Consider the following 20252-nt stretch of genomic DNA (forward strand, 5'->3'; position numbering starts at 1 on the left):
AATGTAGGCAAAGCACTTTACAATGTATGGTGAACTCTGTATGCTCATGAAAATTTTCCCATTACAATCTTCTAGGAAATGAAGTTTTTCTTGTTAATTTTTGTCAAGCTCGTAGTGCAGAAGTGATGCTCAAGGAAATTAGTTAAAGTACATTGAATTCATGTCACAAGACAGGTGTAAGATCAGACTGAACAATATCCAAGTGGGAAGGAAAAACTTGCCCTTTGGAAGAAATACATGAAAACAAATAATGTAATATTTATGGTTTTGGATTTAAGAGTGTGAAGGTGAGGAGATTTAAGTAAAGATTTCCTATAGAGAAAGCAGGGTGAGAGAACTGTAAGAGTTTTCAAAACAAGCTCTGAAGTCTAATCAATATGCCAGTCGTGTGTGTCCTGGAGAACATAACTGCTATGCTCAATGACCTAGGTCCTTTGCGATGTTTTGAAAAGCAGGGCTTGCTTGAGAAGAAATACACCATATAAGTGAATTCGGAACTGTCAGGCAATGTCCCATTTTCCACTCTAGGATTCTATTGTATGGGATCTCAGTTTTCAAGTAGTAGACCCTGAATAGTAATAAGAATTCCTCCCCCAATCTATAGCACATGGGCTGTGTTTGACAATCAGATTTGTGAGTATATAAATAGTATAAAAGTTTTAATTTTGTTTTCTATTTGTCTACCTAATTTACTTCTGCCTATTTGCACAAAGGATTTGTGGTCATTACATAGCTATTTTGATAAAAAGCAATCTTTTCCAAGCTCTTAATAGCTTCAAAAAAATATTTTACAAGTGGATCCATTTGTATTTTTCATAATCCAGTTACCTAAAGCTTAGCATGCAAAATACTTTTAAAGTTTTGTTGCAATTATCAAAAAGCTCAATATAACATCTTGTGTCATTTTACATGCATAATTTTATGTATTTTTTAATGAAAAAATTAAGGCTATTATTTTCAACAACATATATACATATATATAGTTTACTGATTAAAAGACATTAAGATAAGTTTTAGGGAACCAGTGGGTAATTCTGCTTTGTTGGTATGTTTTTTTCTTTTTTTTTCCTTTTTTTTTTTTATTGTTAAATCATAGCTGTGTACATTAGTGCAATCGAGGGGTACAATGTGCTGGTTTCATATACAATCTGAAATATTCTCATCAAACTGTTCAACGTAGCCTTCGTGGCATTTTCTTAGTTATTATATATAGACATTTGTATTCTGCATTTAGGAGGTTTCGCCTGTACCCATTCTAAGATGCACTGTAGGTGTGGCCCCACCTATTGTCCTCCTTCCACCCTAACCTCCCCCCTCCCTTCCCCTCCCTTGGCCCTTTCCCCATATTCTTGTGCTATAGTTGGGTTATAGCCTTCATATGAAAGCTATAAATTAGCTTCATAGTAGGGCTGAGTACATTGGATACTTTTTCTTCCATTCTTGAGATACTTTGCTGAGAAGAATATGTTCCAGCTCCATTCATGTAAACATGAAGGAGGTAAAGTCTCCATCTTTCTTTAAGGCTGCATAATATTCCATTTTAAGCTGATAGAGGCTATGTTAACCAGAGTGATGAAAATGTGCCAAATGGTCTATGAAACTAGTGTATGGTGCCCCATGATCGCATTAATGTACACAGCTATGATTTAATAATAAAAAAAAATTTGAGAGATTTCCATGTTATTTGAAATATTCTCTTTGTATCATGGATAATACTCTGTTAGACAAGACTGAGAGTGAAAGCACTTGAATTCCCACAATAAAATGTTTTGTGCAGATTAAATTTTAAGATTTCAGAACACAATTATAGCAAAATGTTCTAATAAAACTGCATTAAAGTTTCAGCTTGTGCTGCAGCATGTGGGCACAGGTGGCCCTGGCTTATGGCAGAGGCTCTACTTTCTATTTTCCAGGCCTGTTCTCTTTTCCAACAAAGATTAAAAAGAGATCTAGTCCTCCCCAGAAAATTCTCAAAGCCATGTCTCCGGTTAAAACCAGTAACCGTGCTCTGGCTTCTAGTCATGCTGGAGTAAAAGGAATCAGAGTTAGCATGTTGCCTGAAAAAATTTAGAAAATGAACAAAACATACAGAACAAATTTCACATTGAGCAACAGGCAACAAAAGACTAATTTGACAGAATGGAAACAAACGAGATGAGCCTTTGATTCTCCAATTTACTTCCTGAGAGAGTTTACAGCCTATAGAGCAGGAAAGGCAAACCAATATAATACCTGGACAGATCTTTGAGTTAAGGAATTGTGGAATGTCAAGGCAGCTAGAATTCACAGGATAGAGTACTAGGGAAGAGATATAATTTCAGAGATCTAATTTCAAGTACCTGCCAAGGACTCTCCTTGAGTGTTCAGTTAAATACTGAGCAGTGGTTCTGTGTGAGAAAATGACCCAATCCTGGAAAAGAACCATGGGGAAGGAGTTAGTAGAATAATCACTAATAGTTACAGAGAGTTGGAAATCATTTGGATCTCACCAGCCAAAGGAAACATGTACAGGCATCTAGTGAACACGTAGAAGGATAATATCTCAGTAATGGGGCAAAATTAACCCTAGATCAAGGACTGTACTGTTCTGATAAATCCTAAAAACAAACCTCAAAGGGATAAAGCTTTCCAAAGATCAGCCATGTTCCAGACCAAAGTTCAAGAATATTTAAAGACTATCAAAATATCCAGAATACAACAAGATAAAATTCACAATATCTGGCTTGTAGAGAATCAAACAAATATAACTCGTATTTAAAAGAAAAATCAATTGAAACAGCTCTAGAAATGACATAGATGATACAATTAGAAATAAGAATGTTAAACTCAGCTGCTCTGGAGGATCCATGTGCAATTGCTAAGGAACCTCTGAGGAAACTATGACCCGGAGGGCCTGCATTACCACCAACATGTAACAGGAGACCCTGGTCTGTAGCATCATGAGAGGACATGAAGAAGCAGCCCTTCGAGGGAACAAACCAAAACCTACCAAACATAAACAAGTTGAAATCAATAGGCTAACCCTTAAAAATGATGTACCCTAAGCAAAACTTAAAGAACAAAAAGAGAAAAGAATACTTACATGAAGATGTGAATGGATTCATGGAGTACCTAAGGCAACTCACAGATGGTTCACAATGGGGAGATTATAGCAACAGACCTTCAGGAAATAAGGGAAGAAATTGCAGTTGTTTAAAGAAAGACAGTTGACAGGAAGGAATATGATTGAAAAGACAAGCAGCAAAGAAAAATGCAATGGTGTGTTTCCATTGTAGAAAACCTGGTCATGAAATTGCAGATTGCCCAGTCACCCTTGAAAATCAAGACATGGGCCCTGGAATATGTTAATGGTGTGGGTCCACGGAACATGAAACAGCCAGTGTAATGCTAACGTAGACCCAGCTGTTGGTGAATTTCCTTTTGCAAAATATTTTGTCGTGGGGAAATGGGACACCTGTCTAGATGTTGTCCTGATAATCCCAAGGACTCTATGCTGATGGTGGTGGTTACAAACTTTGTGGCTCTGTGAAGCATTTAAAGGAAGATTGCCCTGACAGTCAGAATTCAGATGGAATGGTCACAGTTGGTCACTGGGCAAAGGGAATGAGTGCAGACTATGAAGAAATTTTGGATGCATCTAAACCACAGACACCCAAATCAAAGATACCTAAAATCCTTAATTTTTGATAATGACTGATACCTTTGTTAGTTACCATCTCATTGCTACTTTCTAAAGGGGCCTCCCTCACTAATTAGAGCGAGGCTCCTTGGGGCCATCTTTTATTGTAGATATATGATCTGGGAGTACTCAAAAGCAGTTTTCTGCATTCTCTCCATCAAAGAGTACTTCTATCACTGTTTGGAGAAAATTACTGAAAAATGGTTGAGGTGATTGGATTTTCTAAAAGAACATATTTTAACAGACCTTAGAGATATAAGTTCCAACTATCAGCTATGTCATAGACATAGGGTAGACTTAGTGGTTATATACCTGACTAGACTTAGTGGTTATATACCTGATTGTACCAATCATCTTTTTTAAAAGCAAAATTATGCATAAATGTAAATCACCCCTAATAAAGGGAACTGCTTGTTTTTGGAAATGAATTTTCAGTTATATTGCTTTCTTGGTTAAAAGTGTCGATATGTTATTAGAAATTTATAACTTGCCACAAAGTTTGTATTTTTAAAGTATTGCGTAAAAACACACTTGCTATTAAATTAAAATAACTCTGTACCATATGTTCAAGAAAGTACAGGAAAACATGAGCATTTTAAGGAAATAAATTGTGAAAAATACTGCAATAAAACTTCTAGAGATAAAAATATAAAGTTGAAATGGATACAGTGGCCTAATACATGGGAAATTAGAATCTCCAAAAGGAGGGGGAAACAGAAAAAAACAAACAAAAACAAAACAAACAAATTGTAGAAATAATGACTAAAAATTTCTGTCAAAATGAAGCCTAATACCCCTTAAGCATAAGAAACATGAAGAATATTTATCCCAGGCCTATCATAGTCAAAATGCTTAAGAGTGATAATAAAGTGAAAGTAGGAAATGTAGCTGCAGTGGGATAGGAAATGCATCCTAGTGGTATAAAGAAATGAAGTAAACTAAACAGTGAAATTTCTTCTGGAAACAACGCAAGGTAGGAGACAATGTAGCGACATCTTTAAGGTACTAAAAGAAAAAAAAAAAACCACAAAACCTGTCAACCTAGATACATATACCCAGCAATAATATTTTTAAAACAAAAGCCAATAAAGACTTTTTTTTTTTTTTTGACAACCTGAAAGAATTTAATGTCCTCATATTTGCACTACAAGAAATGTTAAAATGTTACTTCACAGGCAGAAGGAAAACATACCAGAAACTCTAAATCTAAACAAACCCATGAAGAGAAACTGAAATGGTAAATATGTGAGTAAATATAAAGGACCCAAAGAAAAACTTTCAGACTCTGCTGTTGATAAAGTCAAATGGTATAACAACTTTGGTAAACAGTTCGGCAGTCCTTTTCAAAAGCCAAGCATCCCTTACCATATAAATCAGCCATTCTATTCTTAAGTATTTACCCAAAGAAAAGAAAGCACAGTGAGATTTTAAAATGAATAGCATTATTCAAAATAACTGAGAACCATAAAGCGTTCTATGGTGTACTGGTTAGCACTCTGAATCCAGTGACCAAAACAACTGAAAACTGGAAAAATCCCAAGCATCTGTCAACAAGCGAAGTAAGAAGTAAATTGTGATTTATCCACATAAGGTATTTGAACAATTCTACACTAAGTCTCAATATGTATCAATTAATATTATAGTAATAAAAAGGAAGGAATTATTGATAAATTCAATGTTTGTGAACATATGCAGTATCAAAATATCGTAGGTACTCCGTAAATAGAAAGTTTCTATATGTTGCAGTTTAATACTGAGCAACATGAAACCGTGAGATAAGGCATTCCCTGTAAGTATGGTGTCAGCTCTGACACAGTGTTTACCAGTTGTATGTGGACGAGTATGGCCCTGTGAGAATGTGGATGCAACAAAAGCAGCTGTCTTCATCTGTGGAGTGGAAGTTGCATGTTGAGGATGACAAAGCAAAAAGACAGAAAAAACTTAAGTCCGTGGTACATGGAGCCACTACAGCAACCTTGAACTGTTTATCTGTGATTGAGAAGTGAAATTTAATCTTGTTTAAGCCGCTGTTATTTTGGCCTTTGTGTTAGCAGTTGAGCCCTCTCCTAACTAACATGATTTCTCTTACCCAGAGGTCCCCTTTGTTTCTCTTTGCCTTGCTAAGGGTGTCCTTAGGCCTCTGACCAAAACGGTTACTGACATGTACGTGGTGTCAACATTTTGGGTGGTGACTGCAGGCTCTTGACATACTGCTACATGGGTTTAAAGAATTATATAGAATCCTGCAGATATTTAGATTCTCATTTGGAAAAACGCAGAAAAGACTAGAGTGAGGTAACTATTGAGTGGGGTACTCTTTGGCACAATATGTAAACTGCCCCAAGTCCACTTTTTATCACAGTAATTACTGATGAAATTGTATCGTTCGCTACAGGTTGCACTGCACAGTTCTTTAACATTTTGACATTTTTAAAAATTCTGGGAAACAAAATATTGAACACCTACTGAACACCAAAATTCTTCTATTTTGGAATTCACAGTAGGAAAAATACAGACATGTAAAAAAAATACTAGACAAGTGTGATAACAGTCATTTTTTATACTTATTTCTGGAAACCTAAAGAGACAATAACTCTTTGCAGTTTGTGAGGGGACTGGAGAATTAGAAAGGCTTCTCAAAGGAGAGAGCATTGGAGTTGGCTTTTAAAGTGTGGTTGGTAGGTTGGTATAGATGCTGAGGCTGTAAGGGTTGGAAGAGGAAGATACACAGACAATGGAGAGAACGCATGTGCAGAACTATCTGAACCTTGCAAAGAGAGTTCCCTGTCACTCAAGTGCAAGTAGTCGACCAGTAGGGAAGGGAATGGAATCGAAAAGGTAAATGGTATGGATTTTGAAAGGTTTTAAAATTTGGTAACAATGATTTGTTTAATCACATTCCTCAAGGAGGGTAGTTACTGATCAGATTAATATTTTTTTGTAAGCTTCTTATTTGGTTAGAAAACTACTACTGAGTAAAATAATTTATAAGGAATACTTGAAAAGCAAGGAAGGCATAAATCAACACAAATCTTTTGCAAATGCTGAAAAATCACCTTAAAATAGCCCTATCTCTTGGGGATATTGTTTGTTGTGTATAAAAAACAGTATACCTCAAGTATTGTACACATTCATTCTTGTTTTAGTGTGCTTATTTTGCAAAAATGGGAAGTAAAATATTTTTAGGAGTTCAGTGAGATAAATTAACAAAATTACTAATGCCATTTACTTTGATACAGTGATTCTCAACCTTAGATATCTGTTAGAATGACGTAGGGAGCTTTAAAATAATCCTCATGCCAGGCCCCCTCCCTAGAGATTGATTAATTGGTTTCAGGTGAGGCCTACCATGCTGGCCTAAAGATGTCCCAAATTCTTAGTTACTCCTCCTTGTGTGATTTTAGAGTCTGCCTCTCCTATCCTGGAATCAGGATTGACCTTTGTGACTTGTTTGTTGGGAATAACGTGGTGGAGTGATGTTCTGGGACATCTGCGGCTAGGTCATAGGAAGTCTTGTACTTCTTTTTATGATTTTTGAAACGCCAAGCCCTGGGGCCCTGACCCTCCATTTGAGAGATCTGATAAGCCTGCTGTAAAGTCCCTACAGAGAAGTGGTGAGGACATACAGGGAGTAAGAGGGGCCCTGTGGATCCCAGTCCTCCCGATGCCGTCATCAGGGCTCCAGGCACATGAGAGGAAGGGTCTCTGAGCTCTAGCCCCATCCAGCCAAGTGTAACAAAGGAGTCACCCAGCCAATTCTTGCCTGATTCTAAACTCCTATTATAACATATACTCAAATTATAAAATATAAATTAGGTATTGTTTTAAGCCAGTAAATGTTGGAATAATTTCTTAGTCAAGTTTTCAAATTATCTGTTTCTGCATTATCAGTAAAGCTTCCAAAATTCTTCAGGTGATTATAATGTATAATAGATTGACGATCCAAGGCTCTAGTTATTCTCTAGAACACCTCACTGTGATTTGGCAATTCACATCTTAGACACTGTTACATTTTTGTTAATAGTTTATTTTAATTAGAGGCTGATGATGCATCAGAGCTATATTACTTAGAACATCTGCTGTAAAGCAAACAGATAAAATATCAACATTACTAAATATAAAACAATAATATTGTGCTTCTCAAGTTTTAGCACAGGTCATGGGCAGGAAATCTGTTTATAATTCAATGTTTTAATTACATTGAGAATACAACGAATTTTTCCTTTTACATATTCAGTTTAATATTCATTATTTAAAAAAAAGTATAACTCAGCAGGATGGGCATGAATAGTCCCCTAACTCATGCAGCAGGGAGCATTTTAGGTTATGAAACATCACCATTTAGACTCAGGTATTTACATGAATTGCATTGTATTTTCCAGGGAGAACTGCCTCATGAATTTATAGATTCTAGATTTGTTTACCATAAGAAATCATTATTCAGGGACTTCTTGCTAAATCCATAACCAAACTATAAGTCCGTTATCAATATGTTTGCAAAGAGATTAGACTGGGTCATCTTTCTTGGTAATGACAGATAAATTGATCACTGTCAGTTATTAAACTCCTTTCTTCCGAAACATAAATTAATTCGGAAATTGCTAATTTCTGTCACCATGAGAGACAAATCTACCAACTTGAGTATAATAATTGTCATTTTTCACTTTCACCCAAAGATAAAGAATCAAAATTTTATGTTCAAAAGTTGTTTAGGTTAATTCTTCCTATCCCTCTACCTTTTTGTGTGGTTATTTTCTCATTTGAAATGTAGTTGTGTTTATTTCAGTTTGTAACCCATCTTTTCTCTCCATCCTTGTTGCCTCCCTCCCTCCCTCCCTTCCCTCTTATCTATCTAATCTATCATCAGTCATCTGTTCATCCACACTTCTCGCTAACTCTGTCATCTATCCATCCATACATTGATTTACTTACTAATGACAGATTATATCCTTTATTATTACAGAATTCTACTCTTTAATATATCATTCTTTCTCCCTATCTCCCATCTTTCTTTTGGGTTTTCCTTAGAAGTAAACTTTTGCCCATCCTTTTCATTTTAACTTTTCAAGTCAACTTTGCTTTATATACCCTGTATATTTTTAAAATAACACATAGTTGTTTTCTTTTTTGATCCCACTCTAAAAGATCTTTGTACTGATACATAAATGTATCCTATTTACACTTATTAATATGGCAAGTATATTCAATCTTATATCTTTTATTTTTGGAGGATGTTTACCATATTTTTTCTTTTATCCATCTCAGTATATTTATTATTTGATTAAAAATTGTACACATGATGTTTTAAAATATGCAGACATTGTTGAATGGCCAATTAACATATGGTCATCCTTCAGTATCTGTGGAGGATTTCTTTCAAAACCTCCTGTGGATACTAAAATTTATAGATGCTTAAGTTCCTTATGTAAAATGGTGTAGTATTTTTATATAACTCACACACATCCTCTGTACACTTTAAATCCTATCTAGATTACTTACAGTGCTTATTATAATGTAAATGCTATGTAAATAGTTGTTATACTGTATTGATTAGGGAGTAATGGCAAAAAATTTTGTACCTGTTTAGTACAGATGTAGTCATGTACTTTTGTTTTTTTTTTTTTTTTGGAATACTTTTGATTTGTGATTGGTTGAGTTCATGGATATGAAGAACCAACTGTATGCACTATCTTACATACCTATTACTCTTTTATAGTAAGAGCAGCTGCAATCTACTCAGCAATTTTCAAGTATACAATGCATTGTTATATCAATAGTCCTTGTTTGTACAGTAGGATCTCTTAAACTTTTCCTCCTGAAGTTTTGTGTCCCTTGACCATCTTCTTAATCTCTACTGTTGCCACCTCAGCCATTGGTTACCACCATTCTTCTCTATCTCCCACGAGTTTGAGTTTTTTAGATTCCACGTGTGAGGTCCTGTGGGGTTTGCATTTTTGTATCTGGCTTACCATAATGTCCTTTAGGCTCATCCATGTTGGCGCAGACAGAATTTCCTTCTTTTTTAAGGTCAAACAGTATTCCATTGTGTTTATATCTCACATTTTCCTTATGGATACGATTTATCCACTGATGGGTACTTAGGTTGATCCCATACCTTGGTTATTGTGAATAATGCTGCAATGACCATGGGATTTCATTTCTTTTGCTTATATGCCCCAAAGTGGGATTGCTGTATCATACAGTAGTTCTAGTGTTAATTTTTTGAGAAATGTCCATTTGGTTTTCCATAATGACTACACTAATTCTACAACCTACCAACAGTGTGCGAGGTTTCCCTTTTCTCCATATCCTCATCAACACTTATCTTTTATTTTTTTGATAAGCCATTTTAACAGGTGTGAGGTAATAGCTCATTGTGGTTTTAATTTTCATTTTTCTGATTATTAGTAGTGTTGATCATCTTTTCATATACCATTCTTCTTTTGAGAATGTCTTTTGAGAAATATCTACTCAGGTTCTTTGCCCATTTTTAAATTAGGCTATTTGTTTTCTTGCTATTAAGTATGTGTGGGTTCATTACATAGTTTGGCTGTAAACCCCTTATTGAATGTGTGGTTTGTAAATACTTTCTCCCATCCTATGTTGTCTCTTTGTTGCTTTTGCTTTTGGTGGTATATTCCAAAAATCATTTCCTAGACCAATGTCATAGAACTTCTTCCTGTGTTTTCTTCTAGCTGTGTTAGCTTAAGTCTTTAATCCACTTTGAGTTGATTTTTACATGTGAAATATGGTTTAATTTCGTCCTTCTGTCTGTAGATATCCAGTTTCCCCAGTACCATTTACTGAAAAAACTTTCTTTTCCTTACTTTGTGTTCTTGGCATCTTTAATGGAAATCAATTGACCATAAATGTATTGATTTATTTACAGGTTTTCTATTCTGTCCTGGCCAGTTTTTATGTCAGGACCATGCTGCTTTGATCACTGTTGCTTATATTTTGAAATCAGGTAGTGTGATGCCTCTAGCTTGGTTCTTTTTATTAAGGATTGTTTTGACAATTGTCCTTTTATCTTTTATTTTTTAGTATTTTGTCTCTGTTTGATTATATTACTCTTCTTCCTTCTAGATAAAAAAGGAAAATAGCTGAAACTTAGAGGATTGACTGCTATTCATTTCCAAGTGAGACTGCAAACTGAGATCTCTGGTTATTTTTACTCTGGGCTTCTTGTTGCATTTCAGACTGACATAGAGAATAAAATTAGGTCAAGTAGATACATGTTGCTTCTAGAACAGGTGCTCACTAATACTCATGCTTTTCTTTTCAATTTGGAAGCAAATTGTTTCTTGAACAGTAATTTGCTTTTCCTAAGGATTAGATTATGAAAAATTCACAAGCTGTTTTATTCTGTTTAAATTTTAGTTAAAGACTAACTTGTTTCTGTCAACAGCAGTACAATTTCTTTTTTTGTTTGTTTGTTTGTAGAGACAGAGTCTTACTTTACTGCCCTCGGTAGAGTGCCATGATGTCACACGGCTCACAGCAACCTCTATATCTTGGGCTTCCGCGATTCTCTTGCCTCATCCTCCCGAGCAGCTGGGACTACAGGCACCCGCCACAACGCCCGGCTATTTTTTGGTTGCAGTTTGGCCAAGGCTGGGTTTGAACCCATTACCCTTGGTATATGGGGCCGGCGCCCTACTCACTGAGCCACAGGCGCCACCAACCGTACAATTTCTAAGAGTCAGAGTCAAATGTCTTCAATTTAACAAATGATAGCTGCCCACACAAACCAAGTGAGGCCATCATTGTAATTTTGTATTGTATTTCCCAAGTACAACTGTGACTATCTCCGGGGGACAATGTGTCTGTAACCACTTTCCTGATCACTTGAGCACTGGCTACTCACACTCCTTTTGAAATATCCTGTATGAGGTACTACCTGTATCTTCCAGAGACATACCAGAATTGTCTTACCCCTGAATTTTGCCTGTGTTTATCACTTCCTTTTATCTTTTATTTTAGCCCACTGAGCTCCCTTGAGCTTGTCTTGGTTGTGTGCTTGGGGAATGGAAGTGGTAGAGGGAAGGGAGAAGGAGTGTTACTGTCTTCTCATTAGCACCATGTCCTAAGCCTAGAAACTTCTTCAAGGTCTCTCCAGAGAATAAGGAAAATAGGACTATAATTTTAAATAAGATTTTTTACTAAAGTCTCAGAAAGGTAGGTAATCCAATGTGGCTACTACTCTTAGAACATATTGGTGGAACCATTCTCATGAAATCTCTGAGAGGGTTAGGGTTCTTATAACTAAAATGCTGGTTCCTGGACTAGCTCCTGGCTGATCTCTCTGGCAAGCTCATTTGTTATCTTTGTGGACACCCTGCCCTCATTTGGAAGCCAAATTGAGAACGTCTGCATGTATGGAGTCTGGGACACTATTATTTTCTACTACTTTATAACTTTGGGTTTCCTACCTAACTTTAGTAAATCTTTTACCAATTTAGGTACCTAATATTGAATACTAAGAGTTGTTTTAATTTCGTGGTAAAATAGCTAGACTTTAATCCTGAAGTATTTTACCTAAATGACCTCAATTTTGTATCAAGTAATCTTTTCTCTCTGTCAGTACAAAAATAGATTTTTCTTATTTTAGGTGAATGTTAATAGTATCATTAAACAAGCACTGAAGTAAAAGTGAAACATAAGATTAAGACATAATTTAATAAGTAATAAATGTAAACAAATTCTTATTTTATTTTTTAAAAATCTTCTATTTAGGTACAATGTTCATATTGTATTGAAATAGTCAACCATTTTAACTGTCCAAGTAGAGAATTTTAGTAATTCTGTAGAGCTGTGCATTTTTGAATATTTTCATTACTCCAAAAATATCCCTCATACCTGTTTGAACTGCCTTAACATCCTTGAAAATCATTTGAATATAAGTGAAGGATTTGACTTAGACTTCCTATTTGATTTCATTGATATGTATGTCTTTTTTTTTTTTTTTGTGACTCAGCTTTTATTTATTTATTTTTTTTTATTGTTGGGGATTCATTGAGGGTACAATAAGCCAGTTACACTGATTGCAATTGTTAGGCAAAGTCCCTCCTGCAATCATGTCTTGCCCCCACAAAGTGTGACACACACCAAGGCCCCATCCCCCTCCCTCCATCCCTCTTTCTGCTTCCCCCCCCATAACCTTAATTGTCATTAATTGTCCTCATATCAAGATTGAGTACATAGGATTCATGCTTCTCCATTCTTGTGATGCTTTACTAAGAATAATGTCTTCCACTTCCATCCAGGTTAATACGAAGGATGTAAAGTCTCCATTTTTTTTAATGGCTGAATAGTATTCCATGGTATACATATACCACAGCTTGTTAATCCATTCCTGGGTTGGTGGGCATTTAGGCTCTTTCCACCTTTTGGCGATTGTAAATTGAGCTGCAATAAACAGTCTAGTACAAGTGTCCTTATGATAAAAGGATTTTTTTCCTTCTGGGTAGATGCCCAGTAATAGGATTGCAGGATCGAATGGGAGGTCTAGCTTGAGTGCTTTGAGGTTTCTCCATACTTCCTTCCAGAAAGGTTGTACTAGTTTGCAGTCCCACCAGCAGTGTAAAAGTGTTCCCTTCTCTCCACATCCACGCCAGCATCTGCAGTTTTGAGATTTTGTGATGTGGGCCATTCTCACTGGGGTTAGATGATATCTCAGGGATGTTTTGATTTGCATTTCTCTAATATATAGAGATGATGAACATTTTTTCATGTGTTTGTTAGCCATTCGTCTGTCGTCTTTAGAGAAAGTTCTATTGATGTCTCTTGCCCATTGATATATGGGATTGTTGGCTTTTTTCATGTGGATTAATTTGAGTTCTGTATAGATCCTGGTTATCAAGCTTTTGTCTGATTGAAAATATGCAAATATCCTTTCCCATTGTGTGGGTTGTCTCTTTGCTTTGGTTATTGTCTCCTTAGCTGTACAGAAGCTTTTCAGTTTAATGAAGTCCCATTTGTTTACTTTTGTTGTTGTTGCAATTGCCATGGCAGTCTTCTTCATGAAGTCTTCCCCCAGGCCAATATCTTCCAGTGTTTTTCCTATGCTTTCTTTGAGGATTTTTATTGTTTCATGCCTTAAATTTAAGTCCTTTATCCATCTTGAGTCAATTTTTGTGAGTGGAGAAAGGTGTGGGTCCAGTTTCAGTCTTTTACATGTAGACATCCAGTTCTCCCAACACCATTTATTGAATAGGGAGTCTTTCCTCCAAGGTAAGTTCTTGTTTGGTTTATTGAAGATTAGGTGGTTGTAAGATGTTAGTTTCATTTCTTGGTGTTCAATTCGATTCCAAGTGTCTATGTCTCTGTTTTTGTGCCAGTACCATGCTGTCTTGAGCACTATAGCTTTGTAGTACAGACTAAAATCTGGTATGCTGATGCCCCCAGCTTTATTTTTGTTACTAAGAACTGCCTTAGCTATACGGGGTTTTTTCCGGTTCCATACAAAACGCAGAATCATTTTTTCCAAATCTTGAAAGTACGATGTAGGTACTTTGATAGGAATGGCATTGAATAGGTAGATTGCTTTGGGAAGTATAGACATTTTAACAATGTTGATTCTTCCAATCCATGAGCATGGTATGTTCTTCCATTTGTTAATATCCTCTGCTATTTCCTTTCTGAGGAGTTCATAGTTTTCTTTATAGAGGTCCTTCACCTCCTTCGTTAGGTATATTCCTAAGTATTTCATTTTCTTTGAGACTATGGTGAAGGGAGTTGTGTCCTTAATTAGCTTCTCATCTTGACTGTTATTGGTGTATACAAAGGCTACTGACTTGTGGGCATTGATTTTATATCCTGAAACATTACTGTATTTTTTGATGACTTCTAGGAGTCTTGTGGTTGAGTCTTTGGGGTTCTCTAAGTATAAGATCATGTCGTCAGCAAAGAGGGAGAGTTTGACCTCCTCTGCTCCCATTTGGATTCCCTTTATTTCCTTGTCTTGCCTAATTGTATTGGCTAGAACTTCCAGCACTATGTTGAATAGTAAAGGTGACAGAGGACAACCTTGTGTGGTTCCAGTTCTAAGAGGAAAAGCTTTCAGTTTTACTCCATTCAGTAAAATATTGGCTGTGGGTTTGATCTGTATGTCTTAAATTATCTGCACACTCTTGGTTAAAGTAGCTTTGTAGTAAATTTCAAAATCAGCAAGTGTGAGTTCACCAACTTTGTTTATTTTCAAGATTGTTTGGCTATTCTGTATTTTGTAATGCCACATGAATATTAGAATCAGCTTGTTAATTTTTGCAAAAACAAAAAATGCAGCAGAGATTTGAAAGGGATTATATTGAATGTATGAATTAATTTGTTGGTATTGTCATCTGAATATTATCTTTTTTTTTTTTTTTTTCCAATTTTTTTTTTTTGGCCGGGACTGGCTTCAAACCCACCACCTCAGGTATATGGGACCTGCACCCTACTCTTCGAGCCATAGGCACCACCCACATCTTAATATCTTCCAATCCATGAGCAACAAATGGTTTTTAATTGATTTAAATCTTACTCTCAAATTCAATTAAAAAATTTTTGGTTTTTCCCCCTAAATGCAGCCTTAAAAGTATTTTGTAATACACACAAGAAACTGGTAATAGTTCTTGTTGCTGAGAAAAAACCTAGGTGGTTACGTGATAGATTGGGAGGAGGATTTATATGTTGCTTTCCACCATTTTGCACCTTTCAGATTTTGTATACTGTACATGTATAAGTTAAGTAAAAATTGAGCTTACTAAAAAATTTCCTTCCAGCTTCCCGAGGAATAATAAGATGCACGGGTGTGAATGTGTTCAACGGGCCAGATTTGTGGGATTCATCCTGTTCTTGGCTTAGACTCCTCTCACCTTGGATTAGCTCATTTCTGTTTCTTGACACCTGCCAGTACCTCTTCTGTATCCTGATACACAATTTAATTTGATTTTTTGGCTCCTATTCTCCTCAATATTTTAGTTGGTTTTGACTAGTTTTCTGTCTCTTAGATTAAATATTTATAATGAAGAATAGCTGTTCTCTGCTCCCTTTACCATTCCTGGATATATCCTTTTTCTGCCTTTTGATACCACAGTTTCATCTTACTTTTATAGGGTGATATCCTATACTTCGGATGCTTTCTAAAGCTCTTCATGTCATTAACTTAGACTTCCTGATTCTTTACTTCTATGGCTTGAATCTTATAAGTTCCTTTTTGTTAATGTGTATTTTTTTTAGTCGATAGACCACATATTCTCTCTGTAAAATGAATTTTATCGTAAAACTTTTATATATTAAAATGTAAAATACAATGATGTCATAAAATACTGATTTAAAAAGTGATCGTGAGATTAAGATACAGTTCCTATTAGAGTAAAACATTTAAATATGCTTCTTTTCAGTTATAAGGATAATATAAACAGAATTTTTAAGCAACATAACATTAATATATAAATAAATATTTAAAGAGATGCTGTGATATTTTCTTTTTAATCAAATTACTTTTTATTTAGATTCGTTATAAACAAATCCATCCATTCTAAAGTGTATAAAGGTAAGTCCATTTGTTGTTCTAATCTAGAAAAACAGTAGTACCAGATTTTTTCTACATATGTACTAAAATACATCTGTTGACACAGCTTTCTACTTCAGTTGAATAACTGACCGGCAGTGACTTAATCATTTAAAATGTTATATTTCACATAATCAAGAAGCCTGCAGATCAGTAATCGTGGTGAAATTGGTGAAATGGTTCCGTGAGGTGGGACCCAAGCTCCTTCCTCCTCTTATTCCCTGTTTGCAGATGATGCCACGACCTCAAGCACCCCAGGGACATTACAGGCAGGAGGAAAAAACTGAACAGACAACAGGATCTTCCTTTCATCAGGAAGGAAAATAATTCTAACATCTTCTCTACCCTCTATTCAGGGCTGGACCGTTTGGTACATTTGGTACATTTCTCAGAAGGCTGAGAAAGTGATTATATGACAGAGGGTAAGGGGAATAATCTTAGAAACCTTGTTTCTTGAACAGAATGATGAATTTATTGAACAAATGGAGAAGGACTATTTAGTAGTATGTTAACAGCAGCTGTTAACACGTATTGTATCATGTGTGTAAAGGATTGTTTGCCTATAAGTAACATAGACTGCTAATTATCCTGGTTTACATCAGAAAAAGGCTTATTTCTCTTTGAGAAAGTTTATGGCACGCAGTACAAGGAAGTCAAGTTCCTTCCAGATTTCCTCTTTGCTTCCATAGAGAATGAGCTTATCTTCTATGGTTCAAAATAGTGATTCTAAATTCCAAGCAAGGGATGAGAAAGGGAGAAAGTAAAATGAATGCCAGGGGACTCCCAGTATTGTCTTCCACGCACGGCATGAAGGAGTGTTTTCATTGTGATAATGGCATCTTTCTGAACAAATCATTTGTATTCACTTTTTATCTAAAGGAATCTTTTTAGGTTAAGGCACATGAAAGCTATGAGAAGTCATGTTTTTCATTTGTTTAATTTATGCCTTAAGTTTTTCCAATTTAGTGTTTTGGACTAAGGAACATATTACTGAATAATATTGGATTTTTCTATTGCAGACATTTTAAAGAAAAATTTTAGAAGTTATCTTTTTTTTTGGCATGGACCTTAATCATCTCTAAAAAGCTATGGAAAAGACTGACAGATTTCTCAAGGGTCTTAACACGATTCTGTTTTTTTTTTTTTTTTTTTTTTTATTAAATCATAGCTGTGTACATTGATATGATCATGGGGCATCATTCACTAGCTTCATAAACTGTTTGACACATTTTCTTTCCTTTTTTTTTGTAGAGACAGAGTCTCACTTTACTGCCCTCGGTAGAGTGCCGTGGTGTCACACGGCTCACAGCAACCTCCAGCTCTTGGGCTTATGTGATTCTCTTGCCTCAGCCTCCTGAGCAGCTGGGACTACAGGCGCCCACCACAACGCCTGGCTATTTTTTTTGTTGTTGCAGTTTGGCCGGGGCTGGATTTGAACCCACCACCCTCGGCATATGGGGCCGGCGCCCTACTCACTGAGCCACAGGCGCCGCCCCGTTTGACACATTTTCATCACACTGGTTGACATAGCCTTCCTTATTCTATGAAACCTGTGTGTAAATTCTTGTCACCGTAGTGTAAACTGTTCGACAGGGAGGGTTTTCTTCGTTCTTAAACTTTTCTTTCTTTATTCTTTCTGAATGATTACTAGATACTAGATATTAGGATTGGACAGATTTGTGTGTGAAAAGAAAAGCCATAGTAATCTTTTATTCGTTTTTTTTTTTTCCTTTTGAAATTGCTTCTGCCCAGATTAAACTTTATATCCGAGCTTAGAGGTAAAAAGCAAGCTAGTAATATAATTGCAAGCTAGTAATATAATTGCTCTTTGCCTGGCCTGGTTATAGATTACTGCAGGAAGCTCATTCAAATATGGGTACTTCAATATTTCTGGCAGAAAATGAAATCCTTTTTCCTTGTTCACATAAATAATACCACTTCAGTGCATCTTTAGTAATCCTAGCTTTGTGAAATGATGTTTTAAAAATCTACTATTTTCTAATTCAAGGAATTGCTCTAGTACATAGAGACAAAACAATTGACTTATTAATCAAAGGCCATGTGTCCTTACACAATTTGTTCTCAATCTTTCTTTCATTGGTAGAATGCTTTCATTTCAGAGATAAATGAGCCTGATGTTGTAATTTCTGTCTGCCCATCATTTGTCTGGGTAGTTCTGGTGACCAGCTGTTTGAAAAATCTGTTGGAGGACTGGCTTCTGCAAGCCACACAATGCCTTCTTTCTCACAGTATGTAAGTCTACAGCATTCTTTAGGGAGTCCCTTAATCACATCAACATTCCACATGGCCAGGCCATCAGGTACCTGCTTGCTACTGAAAGAATTTACTTCACAGAGTTTATCCTATATTTAAAAAGGCTTAGATTTTTGAAATGTCATAGATGGTATGGCATAAATAAGAAAGGCACAGGGACCTGATAATATTTGGACTCTCCTTTCAACTGGCATTTTTTAAGCCCCTCTCTGTGGCATTATTTGATATGAGTTTGTTATTTTTTTCCCCTAAGTCTGTTTCTGTGTGCGAATATTATTTATCTTGTAGTACATTGTTCTGGATACTCTGAGTGATATGCTAGAACAATAAGATACGGTTTTTGTCCTATTCATTCATCCCAACTCTTGAAGTAACATCTCAAGATTTCCTCTTTTTGCCTCCTGCTGCCCTCTCCCCCGGTATTTTAAGCTTCTTATAACTCAGGAGACTGCATCTACCTCTCCCTAGGACACTTCCCTTCTCAGCCCTTCTTGCTTCTGGGCATAACCTGTTAGCCAGCTCTGATAAGCAGATATATATTCCCAGATAAAAGACGGACCACTCAAAATTCATTCTAATGAAGGCAAGGGAATAAACACGTTTGCAGCCACCTCCCAGAAGCAGCAGTGGTAAGGGGCTGGAAGGAACACCTCGTGGCTTGCATTGCAGGCTTTCCGAGATGTCTGTATCATAGGTTGTAGTTAAGAGGTCTTCACGAGACCAGTTCTGCCCTACAAATTTGGGGATTTCCCTGGTGTGGCTGTCTTGATGACTAATTGCTGAAGATCCTTTAAGTTACCCCAAATATTTAATACCTTAAAAATTATTTTTTTATTGCTTATAACAAAACAGATTGACAGAGAAGCTAAAAACTATAATACCTTTAATAACCAAAAAAAGTGAAATCAAAATTTTGGGGTGTCAATATTAATGTGATATGATGGAGATAGACATGAGCTCAAAAGACAGGAAAGAAAGATTCATAAAAAAATATTGAGCTCTGTAGCCTTAATTCATTTAACAAATACATGAACTGCTAGTAGATACCAGACATGGTATTATATTCAGGGGATAAAAAAGCGAGCAAGAATGACACAGCCCTGCTTTCATGAAGCTTATAGGAAAATGGGAAAGACATTAATCATGATGATAGTTCTGGCACAGCTCTCTCTGGGGAAATAAGATATAATGCTAATTTATGTAACAGGCACTTATAAAAGTCAGACGAGGTCCCCAGAGGAATAACTTTAAGAAACATGAATGGTGTGTAAAGTTAATTGATGGAGGGAGGGTCTTTGGGCAAAGAGTGTCTAGGTAAAGGAATAGGATTTGTAAAAGACCTTGCAGTGATACAGAATATAGCACACATTTGGAAAATTGAAAATTTTTCTTTATGCTTGAAATATGGAAAGGGAGAGTGGCTGGGATGATCTGGAGAAGAACCAAGTATTTAACTTTGATGGTTAGTGAGAGTTTACCAGGTTAGTGTTCATGATAGATAATATCACACTTGAAAATAATATTCCATGTCATGATAACATTATGATCTGATAACAAAAATGATTGCTTTGCCGGCCTTTAAATATACCTTATGAAGTCTCAATATTTTGAGATACAGCTAATCTTGAAATACAGCTTGTATGGATTTACTCATGAGAAAAAAGCTGATCTGATCATGTGAAGATTAATCATTTTAAACAACTCTGAGTGAGTCAAACTACTGCATTGCCATGCATTGAAAAG

The 20252-nt window shown here is 35.9% G+C and overlaps 1 pseudogene; it reads left to right on the forward strand.

Annotated features, from left to right (window-relative positions):
- The first annotated feature begins 1978 nt into the window (after window positions 1-1978).
- LOC128590154 (zinc finger CCHC domain-containing protein 9-like) lies at window positions 1979-3687 on the forward strand (annotated as a pseudogene).
- The last annotated feature ends 16565 nt before the right edge of the window (window positions 3688-20252 follow it).

This window comes from Nycticebus coucang, chromosome 1 (assembly GCF_027406575.1).
Source record: "Nycticebus coucang isolate mNycCou1 chromosome 1, mNycCou1.pri, whole genome shotgun sequence".
NCBI lineage: Eukaryota > Metazoa > Chordata > Mammalia > Primates > Lorisidae > Nycticebus > Nycticebus coucang.